The sequence below is a fragment of the Pinus tabuliformis genome, chromosome 1_2 (assembly GCF_031772625.1).
Source record: "Pinus tabuliformis cultivar Carrire ecotype Pingquan chromosome 1_2, CPIR1, whole genome shotgun sequence".
Lineage (NCBI taxonomy): Eukaryota > Viridiplantae > Streptophyta > Pinopsida > Pinales > Pinaceae > Pinus > Pinus tabuliformis.
In genome coordinates this window covers 34,762,998-34,772,174 of record NC_142298.1, presented here as the reverse complement: position 1 = coordinate 34,772,174, position 9,177 = coordinate 34,762,998, and positions in this window count along the sequence as shown.

The window sequence follows — 9,177 nt, the reverse complement described above, 5'->3', positions numbered from 1 at the left end:
AGCTGATTCAGAACTAAACTTGTTTGTTCCTTTACGGACTCATAGGAAGACTCACAAATGAGGCCAGTAGCGTTTCTTTGACAATTTTACATGCTTATATACATCATTCAGACTTGGACATGCGGAAGACTATAATAGCAGGGAAGTACATATTGCAACCAATTTGGGCTATGGGAACAACTCCGCTCATGCTTCAATGAAGTCTTATAATCTTGGAAAGATAGGTAAGTCTATGCCAAGGGTCTTGACATCTTTCTCCATTTGGCAGATTGATGAACAAAGTGCTTCCATCTTCGACTAAGAGGAGTTATGCTAACGATCGAAAGAGAAAGCAAAGCATAAACAAAAAATAGAGGTAATGGAAGGACATCTTGGATTCATCAGATACTAGCTCACATGGCTAAAAGAGTTTCTTGAGACATGTAAATCTCTGCCAAGGGTGTTGACAGCAACCACATTCTCCCTTTGGCAGCTAGTTGAACAAAATCCCTCCCATCTTCAATGAGGAGTTATGCTGATGATCAGAGGAAGAAAAAACAAAAATATGGGTAATGGAATGGCATCTTGGATTCATAAGGTCCTACCTCACATGGATTCAAAGATGAGACAACTCCGCTTGCCTTGACAGTTTGATGCTTGTCGAATTGGGAGAGTGGAGAACCTAGACAGGGAAAATATATTCAAGTCCTTGTGTCACTCATGATCCCTGAAACACTGAGATCCAAAGCAACTCATTTGTTCCTTTTCAGGCTCGTACAATGCTAGTAGAATTGGGAGAGTGGAAAAACCTGGAAGATGAATAAAATATTTAGTGAAAGTCCTAGTGTCACTCATGATCCGAAGATGACTGAAATCTACATTAACTTGTTTGTCCATTTTTAGGCTCATAGGAAGACTTACATATGGGTCCACAGATGTTTATTTGACAATTTTCCATGCTTGAACACAGCGTTACCACTTAGACATATCGAACACTATAGAAGTAGGAAGTACATTGTGCAAGCAATTTGCGTGAGAGAAAAGACTCCACACGTACCCAAATGAAGTTTCATAGTCTCAAGAAAAGAGGTAAATCCCTCAAGGGCCCAAAGCTGTTGACAACTTTCTCCCTTGAAGAACTTGTTGAATAAAATATATCCCATTTTGGACTCAAAAGATCAGAAGAGAGAGTGAAGTATAAATAAGGATACAGATAATAGAATGGCATCTTCAATTCATCAAGTACTAGCTTCTGGCTTCAAGAGTTTCCACAAGCAATGAGACAATCCCCTTCTTTAAGGACATCTTGAATGAATTGAGATATATTGGGGGGGAAGGGGGAGGAGGGTGTTGATCGCAATTGGAAGATTACTGGTGCATAATAGTTCGCTGGAGGAAGCAAAGAGTGAAGAATTCTGGAATTTTGGCACCTGATGGATGTGTAACCAAGCATTGATAGGGGTTTCTTCTTTATCTTTAAACTCTATTATGGTCTAAGATGATGAGGAGGATAATAGAGAGAAAAGACGGTTATTCAACAAACCTTCCAGAGCATTATCCACTATCTAATAATAACGTAATGGTTTCTCCTAATATTGAATGTACATGACACAATAGTTTAGAAGGAGAGCTTAGCCTCTACACACAAACTCAAATTATGTGTGACCCTACTGGTCATGTTAGATGCGACCTCAAAAATCCTTGTAATTGTTGGTTCTACAGTAATACAAACCTTCTTCTTGGGCAACATATGTGCGTGTGTGTGTATTTGATGGCTTATTGTATACTATTAAATATCAATAGTGGAAGAAGACAATCATTATGCCAAAAAAGTGGATGAGGTTGGTGTCTAGTAAATTAGCAATAACCATTCATTTGCATGCAATTGACAAAAAACCACTATTATGAGGATGCTCATGGATTGACATAATAGAATAGTCTTTGACAATTTAGTACCAAAAATTAAATTACCTCTTTATCTGCCTCAAAAAACTCACTTTGGGTCGTCTTCTTCTTAACAACCTCCCTTTCAAATTACTTTTCTATAAATTTTCTCACATCAATAATGCTTATATCAATCTTGGTGGAGGTTGCAATGACATATGCTTGATTTACCCTTCTGATTGGAACAACATTCAATTTAAAGGGGTTTGGAATAAACCGACACAAAACAATACAAAATAAGCATAACATAGAAACTTTGAAAATACTAAGAACCCACAAGGAGATATACAGATCCCAATTCACAAGAAACTCAATAGACCCATCTATGGTAAACCCATAGCAAGCATGAAATATAGCTGAACCCAAATTCTATGAGAGAATGAAGCTGAAAAATGAGGAATTTCACTAACCATGCAAGTTGTGCTTGCCCTTATCTTTCGCCTCAAGGTTCCTTCACAACTTCTAATTGAGGCTTTTCCTTTCCTTGTTTTTTGATTGTTTATGAAACAAATTTGTGTTTTTGTCCCCTCGCTGGAGCCACACACTCTGATACTTCAATCTCCAAAATTCTTCTTCCTCTTTCAACAATGCATGATATTTATCAAACAAGATTCTATCTTGTCTCATCATTTCCTCTATTATAGGTTCCTTTTCCAAGGTGGAGTGAAGGTGACTAATAGTTTCTCCATATCTTACATACCTCCTTGGCTAGTTGTCTTCTTGGATCGAGCCCAAGTTTTAATACAAATTTTCAATATTTTTATCTTTTTTTCCCAAATCAAAATTAGGTAGCCCTTTACCTAGGGGCACCAAGATTGAGCAACCACCTCATGGAAATCAGGATCATGAAATCCAAATGGGGCTGAATCTGAAAGGGATGGGGCCATAATTCACAGGAGGGGCGAGGTCAAGTCTAATTGGGTGATGGTCAGAACCATTCCAAGGGAGGGTGGAGGATTTTATAAAGAGATTGTAGCGGAGAAAATCATCATAGATTAGAAATTAGTGTAGTTTGGGAGCTATATGATTGGGGCCCACATGCCTGTTATCCCATGTATATTTGAGTCCAGTTGGTTTGATATCCAACAATTTGGCCTAAGACGTGAAATCTTCCATTTGTTCTTGGAAGGGGTCTTTGACAAGTTGTTATCCATGATAACCCCTAGAAATAATTTTCAGTTTGGTTAGTCATTTTAGATAGGGTTTTTATGTTTAGGTTCATGTAGAATTTGTCATATGGTACATTTAGTGTTTGGTAGGGTCATCATAAAAGGGTAAAGGTCATAATTCCATTTGTATAGAGGTCATCGTTTCATAATTGAGTCATTTGATAGTTTTACAAACTTTCGCAGCAACTCTAGTTCAACAAATCGAGGGTTTGCTACGAAAGTTTCTGACAGTTCTGTAGCAAAACGGTCCATCCTAACACTTGTCTCGCTACGAAAGTTTGTTCCTGTGTAATGGTATTATTTTAAACGAGTGTTAGTGAGTCAGAGTTGTGCTGAGTCATAAACACCTTTATCCCCGTGCCATCCACTTCTTTCCATTCATTCTTACCTTTCCTTTTTCCACTTTATACCGTTTGTTGCTACCAAAGTTCACAAGTGTTGTCACTGTAATAGGGTTTTATGCTGTCAAAATGAGTCTAGTTGTGGTCTAGGTGTTCTTAAGTTGATTTGCAGGTGAAGAGGAAGCAACTCACAAGCAGCTCCTAACGTGTTGCTAGCATGGCATCTAGAAAACAGTATAAAGGAGGTGTTGTGGTGTGTTATGAGCCCACAGACATGAAATTACTTGAAGAAGACCCTGCTTTTGTACAATCATTTGCCAACGTGGGATGTCTATGTTTTTTGCCAAAAATTGTAGGGTTTTCATGCACAAATTACTAAAAACTTCGCCATCAATTTCACCAAGATTGGTATGAAGGTTGGCATCTTGAGTTTGGCTATCTCTCTTGACACCATTGCTCATGCTACTGAAATCCCAAGGTCAGGGGAGATGTGGTTTAAAGTCTAGAAGTTCCAGTTATAGAATTGTGATGAATTTTTGAACGAAGAACATTGAGGAATTGATATGATAGCAGGCATCTCGAAAACCTGCGTTAAGGAGCATTATTCCAAGTTGTCGATGGTAATTCAAAAATATTTTACATGTGAAGGAAGGTTCCATATGGTCTACTAGTACCATTTCAGGATGCTGCTCCACTTCATAGGTAAACAACCCTTAGATAGCCCTTTCTATCTCTTCAGAAGTTTAGGGAAAATGGCTGACAAGGTTCAAGCTAAACCAGATACAAACAATACTTCTGTTTTTCATCACGGACTTATCAAATTGTTGGTGGTTGAAGAGTTAAACAAGTTAAACAGAGATTGGCTCACATTTTTGTTTCTGAGTGGTTATGAACTAAATGCTGCCACTCCTTCTAGAAAAACTCCTAAATCACAGCCAGTAACTCCTAAAGAAGACAAACCACTTGTGTTAGAGCCTAAAGCCGAAACCTCTACACTTGTGAGAGATCCTAAAGCCAAAGCCTCTACACCTATGATAAAGCCTAAAACTAAAGCTTCTACAAGTTCAAAGAGGAGGATGACTAGGAGCTAGAGCAAGAAAAAGGGTAATCTAGCTAACATCCTAGAGGTCATAGAGATAGAGGAAAGTCCAGAAGTAAGGCCTAAAGAAACATTACCTAAAGAAACAATACCTGAAGGATTGTTGCCTATGGATATAGCATTTGAAGAGGAAACCAAAGAAAGGACTCCTGAGAAGAGAAAAAGGGCTAAAAAAATAAAATTCTCACAAGATGATTTAGGTTTCATTTTTAAGCCTAGAAATCCTATCACTAGATCAATGCAAATTGCTACAGAGATACCAAAAATACCTCTAGAGGAGACAAAGCCAACAAAAAAAAGAAAAGGCAAAGAGCCCATTCAGGAGGAAAAGTCATTGAGAACAAACTACAAGTTGAAGACTTTAAGAAAGAGATGGCACATCAAATAGACTTTTATGATGAAGTGACAAAAAAGTCTAGGAAAATGGTGAAGAAATCTTTATCTCTGCACAAGATGCTAAAGCACACCTATAGGAGGAATACTTGGTTGCAAGCAGATAGGAGAAAGTTGTAGAATAGGGTCAAATTATTGGAAGAATTGATTGAGAAGATTAAAGATGAGCTTTTAAGGAAGAACCTCAAGATTATAGCTGTAGAGGAGGACACTCATTGAAAGTGGTCAAAGCTGATCAAATCCACATTTTTGCTTATTATATCTCTTAACTAACCTTTTTCAGCATTATACATGGTGGAGTAGACTTCTAGAGGTGATAAGAAAGGATAAAAATCAGGAAAAAGTCAATACACAGAAAACTTAGAAATTTTGTAGCAACTCCCCATAATGAAGCAGGAAATTTGCTACGAAACTGCTGTAGCTTTCCATGGAGAGAAAATCTAGCAAAATTTTCAGTTGGGAGAGTTTTGATAGCATGAGTTTAATGAAAAAACATTACTAAACACCTCAGAATCAACAAAGGCATCAAAATGACAACATAGGGGTGGTTTTTGAATTTTCTACGAAAGTATGCTACCGAATTTGAAAGAACTTTGTTTTCTCTGTGTTCTAACAGTGTTTGTCTTAATAGTTTGACAATAATGCCATCAAGGGATTACTACACATCAGAGAGTATTTAATAATGTCCACTTCATCATGCAAAACTCCTATTTTTCAGAATGCCAAGTTAGCACATAGTCACATCAGCATAACAACCAGCTCATCAAAGAGGATAGTCAACAAAAAGAAATCAGATCATCATCAACATGTCGAAGGTGTAATGACACTCCAACAAATTCAACAAATAGTTGGGCTCAGTTATCTTCATCAACAGAAAGTGGTTAAAGTCTTAAAAGCTAGTAGAGTCCTAGTTGAATTCAAACTATGTAAAACAGAAAATCCCTACGAGGACTCTGTCAGTTAGAAGAAAAATAGGAATAAGTCTCTTAGATAGTGGATCGAATCTGGCCCAGGTGGTAGGTTGATGTAAAGAGATCTTTTCTCTATAAATAGATAGCTTTTTGACTTTGGGAAGGGTTGATCAAGGATGTGAAGAAGCTACCATATGTAAATTTTCTCAGTTAATATACATTTACTGGCATACTCTGTTTTCATTACCTGAGATACAAATTTTGGTTTATATGTTTACTTGTTCTGTCTTTTACATTGATATCAGTGTTTAAAGAATTATGATAACTTGGAATTTAGTATTAAGGTCTGTTCCAACTTCCTTCATATGTTTTATTTGTTGTTAAAGGGCTTTATTCACTTTGTTTCTAAGCCAAAAGATGCCTTAGTTTCCTCAGAAAATAGTTATGTAAGTAATTGAGTTTCTTGTAATTGATTCCATGCCCAATGGTTGTAGTACTCACTCCCTTTCACCTACATAAAATACAAGAAAAATTAGAGTTAGTCAGTTGAAAATCTTGAGCCTCACACAGTTAATATCATAAGTTATATTCGAGATAGCCCTCTTTGATTGGAAGGGCCAACTTCCAGTCAAAAGTAGGTTGAAATGGTTGCACTAGGTTAGAGGTTGAGACAACCCAACCTATTCTAGCCCAATGATAACGCAAGTGATCCCCATTTTTTTATCCCAGTTATATAAGGTAGTATTGAAGTCCCCCCCAAGAATATTGTTATGCAGAATTTACAATTGCAGACAAAAGTATCTTCCCTAAACCTAGTGGACTGGTTTAGAACAACAAAAAGCAAAGTATATAGAGTTTCCCTTAGAGATTGAAGAATAGGAAAGAGGCTTACTTGGAATCCGTTGCAAGCTTTACTTTCCTCTCAACTTGTAAGCTCCAATTGTAGCTCTGATTTCTATAATTAGAACCTGTACACAAATTTATAACAAGCCAAAGATCCACAACATCTATGTAGCATAATTCAATTGATCAGCGAAGCATTGAAACACGTGAATGTAAATGTAACATAACACATATAGGAAAACGATATATTCTTTGAATTGATAGAAATAGGAGAGAGTTTACAACCAAAAATAGTAGCTGATCTTGTAGAGATCTCCCCAAGTTGACTTTTCCTTCCTTGTCACAAAGCACACCTCAATGTCACCCTAATGCCTAAAGATGATGACACTCTTAGATTCAAGGCAACAACATGAGGGCATGATTAGTCTCCAAAAGCCAACCCTGATGTTGTAGATGACAGTAAATTTATAGGAGAGGGATGGTAGTTTAAGAATTCTTCTCCATTTACCAATTCAGGCTTGAGATCCTCTTCAGACGGGAGGATGAGCTCAAGGGATAAGAGATGAAATCTCCAAGGTAGGATCGGATAGGATTCAAGCTTCTTATCCAAGGTAAATGGTTAAAAAAAACCCTTGGAAGCTTTTAGAAGAGGAAACTTCAAGATCCTTTTTAATTTTCCTGAATTTCTAGAATCAACGCACCCCCAACAAGGAGCAAGTTGCTACTAATCAACGCTGGTGCAAAAAGGAGAAAATTGCTGCTAAACGCAGGTCTCTAAAGGGGAAAGGTGTGTTGGGGCTTAAAAGCTCTAATTTTTGGTAGTTAGACCCATAAACTCAATTATTTGGAAAGGTCATGCTTAGGGCTTTGTGTAGGGATGATGACAACATGTTCATGAACGATTATTGATTCGATTTGCAGGCCTATTGACCAGATGCGACAAAATGACCTATAACAAATACAATAAGCCTTGAATTCATAATTGAAAAGATTGTGGAGAGAGACCCAACAATCATGCTTTTCTCTAAGAGCAGGCATGTAAACATTAGCCACAAAGCATACCTCATTTGAAGAGAGATCAAGAAAGGAGGATGCAAGCCAAATAACACTTGACTTACAATTGAGGAGGTGAACTTGAGAAGGATCCAAGAGAGTGCAAAGGCCTCCAGATGCCCCTCTTGCGCTGATTGAGGAGATTCCATTGCCATACCACATTTGAAATTGTTGTGATATTATTTATTTTTCCTCTAATTTGGTCTCCTAGAGTAGGGAAATAGAGGGCCTTTCTTTTCTAATTAAAGAGTTCACTTTCGATCTCCTTTTTATATGATCTTAATCCTTTACAATTGCAAGAGATAACTATCATTATTTACTTTTGGAGAGGGGATCCCCTTTAAACGAGGTTGTACCATCACTTATTATGGTTCCTTTGCCTCCCATTTCTCCCATTTGGATGTGTTTGAGGGTGGATTGATGACCCAACTCTTTTTCCTTTCTTTATTTCCCTATTGGTTTTTCTTCCTGAGCAGCGAGTGTGACGTTCTTTCTCAATGGATTTATCAACTTCCGATTTCTCATTTGCTGAGCTTGTAAAAGGGGCCCCAACCATACCATCTCTTGGTGAAAGAAAGTCTTCGTCTTCTTTTGAAGATTCATCTTGTGTAGGTTTTGTTTCTTCATTGGATCTAGTTGCGATGTTGCCTATAACCAAGCCTTGAGATGCATTTTAATTAGAGGACATATATGGATGTGGGGTATCTAGTTGTGGGATCTCCCCTTCTTCTGTTTCATTGGCCAGAATGTCATACCTATTACCAATAATTCCAAGGGTAACTGATTTACTTGTGGCTTCCCCGATCTTAGCTACTTTGTTCTTAAGGGAGGATGGCCTGGATCCCTTCGAGGGGGCTTTCTTCTGCTACTGGGAAGAGGGGGGTTGCTTCTTTTGAAGACCTTTTCTCCTTTTAGCCCATTGCCATTGATCTCCCGATTCACCTTGCTTTTCAGGTTCCTCTGGTTTCTTAAGGAAGTTTCTGGCAAAGTGCCCATAGTCATGACATATTTTGCATTTGAAAGGGAGTTGGTCATAGTCCATCTTTTGAATGTGCAACCAAATATCCACACTTAAGTTGATCATGACGCGTAGACTCTTTTCCAGATCTACATCTACACATATTTTGGCACAGGGAAAAATCCCATCATGAGGCATATTTCCCAAGGGCATTTACAGTGTTTTTGAAGGTGTCATCAAATTTCCAACAATGAAGGGGAGAAATGACAACTTCACCCAAATCAGGACAGTGGAGGGGACATAATAGTCCAGATTGAAGTTGGGGCTCCAGCAATCTAGGTAAATCCCTTCCGCAACCATGAAGTTTGGACCACTTCAAAAGATGTTCCTTTGTGGAATGATTTTGGAAATATGATGAGTAATTCCCCGAATATAAGGAAGGATGACTTTGGCTAAGGGAGGATAAATGGACATTTTTTAGGATTAG